The sequence below is a fragment of the Nicotiana tabacum genome, chromosome 2 (assembly GCF_000715075.1).
Source record: "Nicotiana tabacum cultivar K326 chromosome 2, ASM71507v2, whole genome shotgun sequence".
Classification (NCBI taxonomy): domain Eukaryota; kingdom Viridiplantae; phylum Streptophyta; class Magnoliopsida; order Solanales; family Solanaceae; genus Nicotiana; species Nicotiana tabacum.
In genome coordinates, this window is record NC_134081.1 from 57584517 (window position 1) to 57591449 (window position 6933).

Genomic DNA, 6933 nt, shown 5'->3' on the forward strand with positions numbered 1-6933 from the left:
GCAAGTTCCTATTATATTTTTAGACTTGTGTGGATATTTGGTTTGGAGCCCCGAGGGTTCGGATGAGTTCCAGACATGTATCAGAATGGTTTTGAACTTAAAATGAACTGATGGTGTGCTGGTGCTCAGTTATCGCAATTGCGAGCAGTAGCCTCGCAATTGCGAAGGTGACAGTAAGGGGCAGATGTCGCAATTGCGAAGGCAGCATGATTTTGACTTAGTCCGCATTTGCGAACATTTGTTCGCTTTTGCGATGCTGTCCAGTTCGCAATTGTGATGATGCATGAGGCTGTCAGGGTTCGCAAATACGAGCCCTAGTCCGCATTTGCGAGGGTTCGTAAATGCGAGCCATGTGTCGCAAATGCGACATCTGCAGCTGATACAAAGGGCTGGGAGACGGGATTTTAAAAATATTCTCTTATTTTTGAACCCTAGACTCGGTAGGAGGCGATTTGGAGAGGAGATTTTCGCCTATAAACTTTGGGTAAGTAATTCTAATCTATTTCTAATCATATTCCATCAATATATCTTAGATTTTAGCATCAAAATCACGTGAATCAAAGTGAAAAATTGTGAAACCTTGTCAAGTTTTTGAAAAATAAGAATTTGAGTTTTTAGAGTCGATTTGGACTCGAATTTTAAAACTAATCACATATATGAACTCGTGGGGTCATGGGTAGTCAGAATCTACCATTGGACCCAGATTTTGACCGGGCGGGCCCCGACTTGACTTTTGTTGACTTTTTAGAAAAAGTGTAAAGATCTTAGTTTTATCTATTGTAATTGATTTTTCTAGCATTGTTTGATGATATTAAGTCGATTTTGGTTAGATCTGAGCCGTGTTGAGGCGAATTTTAGGGAAAAATCTATTTTCGAGGGTTGAATTGGCATAGTTGAGCTAAGTATCTTGCCTAACTTTGTGTGGGAAAACTACCCCTTAGGTTTGGTATTGATTGATTCATTTGTGCTATATGAAAGCCGTGTATGTAAGGTGGCGAGTGGGTACACGGGTGGTACGTGGTATTTGACCGGTTTAGGCTACTTAGACTAATTTCATGCTTTAATTGAAATGACATATCATGTTCTAAATTCTCATAGTCAATCTATTCTTATTTATGTTAGTCTATCCTTACATGCCTTAATTGACTTGTTTAACACTTGTGCTACATCCTACTTGATAAATTGCTCTCATGCTTTAGTTGAACTTGCATTACTTGAAGTCATTGTATATATTATTTATTTCATTGTTAATTATAATTAATTGAAATCATTGTTACTAGTTATCTCGTTCGTTGCCATTATTCTCATTCGAAGTCATGTTATTCCTTATTGTGATTTATTGGTATTTAGTTCGTAGTTACACGTTATCCTTCTCATTGTTGAGTTATTGTTGTTGAAGTTGTGGAAGCCGTATCATTTTGAAGCAAAGTTGATAATTGTTGAGATACCTTTCTTGTTGAGAATTTACATTCATTGTTATTGTTGAATTCTTGTACACGTTGTGATGGAGACATGAGCTATTGTTGTGGAAACATTGATATTGTTGATTATTGACAGGTTGTGATATATGGTCACTTGTGATGCGAGTTGTTATTGTGATGTATTATTGACGCGCATGCGGCGGTATAAGTTGGGATTTATGTGCATGTTGCTTGTAGGGGAACTACATGAAGCCACACAACGCCATAAGGTGGGCTAAAGTGCGTGTAGCTATTTCGGAACAACTAATTTTTTTTTCAAAACATATTTCAAATGTAAGGCTCATGTGGCGGCATAAAGATAACAACAACCCAGTATAATCCCACTTGTGGGGTCTGGGGAGGGTAACGTGTACGCAGACCTTACCCCTACCCTGAGGTAGAGAGGCTGTTTCCGATAGACCCTCGGCTTCCTCCCTTCAAGAACTCCACACCTTGCTCTTGGGGTGACTCGAACTCACAACCTCTTGGTTGGAAGTGGAGGGTGCTTACCACTAGAGCAACCCACTCTTGTCAATACGTGGCTGCATAAAGAAAGATTATGAATTGTGAATACAAGGCGGTCTCGTACCTCGGTGGTGATTCTTATTATACACGAGGTGGTACCTCGTTGTGATTTTTGTTTTTTTTCTTCTTTGTTTTTGTCAGTTATTATCCATATATGATCACTGTGATTCACTTTAACTGATTTATTTATGTTATTTCCGTGCTTACAATTTCGATATTAGTTCGTGTTGTTAACTGTTTCGTATTTGTTATTTCTCCGCTTCCCATTATTTATCCTTATTACGTTTTTCATAATGTTTATTTATATCCTAGTAGGTGTCTTGATATGGCCTCGTGACTATTCTACCAAGAATATATTTGATACTTACTGGGCACCGTTGTGGTGTACTCAAACTACGGTCTGCACATCTTTTTTGTGCAGATCCATGTACGTCTGTCAGAGTCGGACGGTAGAGTTGATTTGAGTAGGTGCCTTTGGAGATTTCAAGGTATACCTGCTCTACGTCCGCAGGCCTCGGAGTCACCTTCCCTATCTTTACTTCTTGTTGTATTTTCTTTTAGATAGTGGTATAGTAGATATTAGAGTTTTTATTCTACAGAGCTTATGACTCAGTTCCACCGGTCTTGGGGAATGTACAGTTGTTGATCCTATTTTCGGAAGTTTATATCAGTAATTCAGCCTTGTTTTAGTATTTTGTTAATTATTTCTGCCAAGTTATTATTAACTGTTAGGCTTACCTAGTCGTAGAGATTAGGTGTCATCACGATATCCTACGGAAAGAAATTGGGGTCGTGACAAGTTGATAGAGGTTGTATTCGTGGCGCATCTAAATACAAATGATATAAATTAGTAACAATTGAACAATAATTATGAATGGTAACAAACTATAGTTATATATGATAATTAGGCTCTAAATTGTAGTAATATATGAAATTCCTCTAAAATAAAAGAGAATTTACTATGGACGATGACGAGTAATTAAATTGGTCCACATAAGTATTTTGCATAGATTCCCATGTGGCATGCTTAGTTAGTCCAACCCAGGCTACAATAGACGGCGCCCAAAATACCTGTCGAATCCGATCCGGCCAACGAACTACTAATTTGGAATAAGGGAAGAAATCGACAAATAACTATTTTTTCGATTGCTAATTGAAACTCAGTCACTTTCACTTTAACCACTTTCAAATACAATAATAAAATTTGGATAAAAATACTCCCAATTGAAATGGAGTATTTTTGGTGTTTAGCTACAAGTAGGAGTGGAAATTGACTCAACTAAGGTAACAAAATACATGGATCAAGGATACCCCACTTACAACACTTTACTTTATGATTACATGCGGCTAATGTCTAGAATAGGGAAGCTGGTCATGCATAACTTCAGAGAAAGAAATGAAGTTGCTCACTTATTAGCTAGGGAAGTCGCCGACGAGACCAACAACAATAAACCTATTTATTTAGCAGTACCACCTCCTCTTATTATAACCAGGATGCTGACAGACAAAGATGACGCTATTTTTGTTAAGCATGTAGTAGACGATGTTTGTAGGATGTTGGCCAAAATTGGCAACTGTAATGCCCTTTGGGGAGTATTTTGTGTAATAGTTTGGAAGCACTTTAGCATGTTCTAATTAAATTTCAAGATTCTAAAAAAAAACAAGTATTTTTATCTATTTTTTGTTCTGTGTTGAAAAGTGACTATTTCTAAACTACTTTTCAACAGATAACTCGAACATAATAAGGGAATCAAAATTGGTCAGCCCCATCTTTTTAGTTTTTACTGGAAAAAATAAGAAGTCTGGAGAATTGACAATTTAGGCTAATAGGAATACAAGGGCAATTTATGTACTTTAGATTAGAAAAAGATCATCTTTTTTGTTCGGTGAAAAAGAATGTGTTTGGTGTAGAATTCCAGAAGAAAATGAAGAAGAACTAGGGTTTGTACGTACAGCGTACTATGTGTATATTTGAGGGAAGAACGAAAATGCCGTGCCTTAACGTGTCAACAAACATGAATTTGGATACTTCCTCCATTCTCTCTGAAGCCACTTCCGTTGTTGCTAAGCTCATTGGCAACCCCGAAGCCGTACGTTTACATATTTAAGTTTTCATCGTCGCTCCTATATTTTGTATTTTGATTCAAATGTTTTAAATATTTTTTCTTATTTTACCACTGAATCAGAATATATTTTATATGACAGTGTTTCATTAGACTTGGGTTTTTATGTATTATAGCAGTGGTACTGGTAAAGGCAAAACAATTAGATAACGATATGCCTAAGCCTTATTTGACATATTTATTTGGTAGTAGTGTTGGTGGAAGGATACAGGTACCCGATGAAATAATTCAAGTCATCGCAAGATGATCCATGATGTTGAAGTAGTGATAGAAAAGTAAATTTGGTAGAGAAAATGTCACTAGCATATATGGAAATTTTGAATAGTTAGATAATTAAATTCTTAAAAGATGTGAAAATGCAAACCCATGTATAATTTAGAGATCAATGAAGTGGGAGAAGAACAATGGGGTCTCATGTTCAAATCTCAATGTCAAAAAAATACTAGGTGATTTCTTTTCATTTGCCAAAACCTTAGTGGATAGAGTTACCTGATACTTACGCTGGTGGAAGGTAGCAAGCAGGAATCTGGTGGAATAGTTGATTCGTGTGTATACTCACAGTCATAAATATAAAGGATGTGAAAATGCTAAAAATAACAATATTAGTAGAATGTTGTCAAATAATATGGAAACTTTTCTAGATGATCGGAGTGTCATATAAATGGAGTATGTCTTTGCAGTAATGATATTGTTAGAAGGGACGTTGATCTAGCTTGTCAACAAACTAAGTGCGAGGTGGGTCCCCCCCCCCCCCCCCGCTCCCCCCACCCCCCCCCCGGGTACTTGGAATTTAGGAGCTGAGGGCATTTTCCCCTCATGCATTATATGGGTGCTCGAAATTGGTTGTGATTGATTATTAGAGCTGTTTGTTCTTTTGGCTTGTTATGATTTAATCTCCATACATGATTTAAGAGTAAAACTTATTTAATTTTAAAATTACTATCAAGTTCACTGGCCAAATATTTGCTCATCTTGTTATGACCAAAAGGAATGTCTATCTCCTATTAAGTGTTCATTATCGCGGACAATGTACAATTTTTGAATTCTTGCTCTTCATATCTCCATCGTAAGAATTAGTCTGATAGTGCTTTGTCTTAGACGGCTAGTGATTCATGTTGTGTCCATACTATTTTTCTATTTTCATAGTGCCGTGCCATTGTTACTGGTTATTGTTATTGTTTTTCCTTCTATTTTCTGGTTCTTACAATGTCGGTATTATCTTTCTGGCTTATGTTGTTGTTACTGATCTATTGTTTCTTTTCGTCTTCTTGAGCCGAGTGTCTATCGGAAACATCCTCTCTACTCTTCTGGGATAGGGATAAGGTTTGTGTACGCACTACCCTCCCCAGATCCCACTTGTAGGATTTTAGTGGGTGGTTGTTGTTGTTGCTGCTGCTAATCTCCCTTATGACACTGAAGTAAGCGAAGCAACTGTAGAAGTTGTGGTATGGAGGTCGGGCAATGACAATGCATTGAAAAAAAGGAAGTCTAGGGAATTAGGAGATGAGGAATTGAGCAATTAGGGGAAATCAAACTAGTGTTTTGCTGCTCTTGCTTGGAACTAACAAAGTTCTGCAAGATGAGTAGACCTAGTGCTGAGTTAAAGATTTGCTTAGGTGTGAGATGGAATGTCACAAGAGTGGGCAAAAATAGAGAAGATGAAGTGGTAGATTAAGACTAGTGTTGAGTGATCAGTTTAGAAGTTCCACATATAGGTGTGCTCTATATTTGAGGATGTTAATTGAGTTCATCTATGGCTTAGAGGATTCCTGAGTAGCACTGGAAAATGTAAGCCAGATCTGGTGAGAGTTCATTTGTTAGTGAACTTAAGTCTTTAAGCAAGGACTTTATTTTTAATCTTGTAGTCTCCATTGAGAAGCTAAGTTGAAATTTCTAATGCCCCATTTACCTTTGATTCATTTTGAGAAGTAAATTAATAGTGCTCTAAATTCTTGAAACTGCAGTATGTTATGATTGTGTTGAAGGAATCGGTGCCCATGTAACAGCCAACTGCCTATGGTGAGTTAGTCTCCATTGGGGGCCTAAACGCTGAAGTTAACAAGAATCTGAGTGCTGCAATTGCCGGCATACTTGAGACCAAATTATCGATCCCCAAGTCGCAATTTTTCTAATATTCTATGACACTAAGGTAGGGGCTCTTTCTGGATAGTTTAAGGATGTATACATCCCATTCCCATGCATTTTTCTCATTGCATTCTTCGTTTTTGTTTAGGCCCATCAAAGTCAAGAATATGCACAATGTCTGCATGCTTTACACCACTACTAGATTATGTAAATAAACTTTGCTATTTGGAATCACAAGGACAAGTCTTATTCTTTTCTAATTCCTTAAGTACTTATCACTCAGATTTTTAAACAATTTGTTTGGTTACTTAAGGATTTTCCTTCATGTAGTTCTTTTGTAGTTTAATAATATGATAACTGCGGTCCTCTATTTTGCAGGGTTCCTTCTTTGGATGGAACGGATCGACTTTCTAGGTGTCTTATTATATGTTACAACTGGCATGTGATCTTCATTGTTATGAACTATCTTTTAGGTTATGCTATGTAGCTTTGCAACCGGGGCGGATCTAGAGCAAACATTACGAGTTTCCGTGAACCCAGTAACTTTTGCATAGACCATGTATGTACTAAAAAATTCATTAAAAGTATAAGAATATTTAGCTTGGAATCCAGTTCGTTGGTCCAATTATCATGTGAATTAACTTGAGATTGTTATAGGAACCCATAAGCTTAAAATTTTGGATCCGCCTCTGTTCGCAACCATTGTTTATCATGAAAAGGGTAGTCCACAACTATTATCT

At 37.0% G+C, this 6933-nt stretch overlaps 1 pseudogene; it reads left to right on the forward strand.

Annotated features, from left to right (window-relative positions):
- The first annotated feature begins 3973 nt into the window (after positions 1-3973).
- LOC107780365 (uncharacterized) lies at positions 3974-6395 on the forward strand (annotated as a pseudogene).
- The last annotated feature ends 538 nt before the right edge of the window (positions 6396-6933 follow it).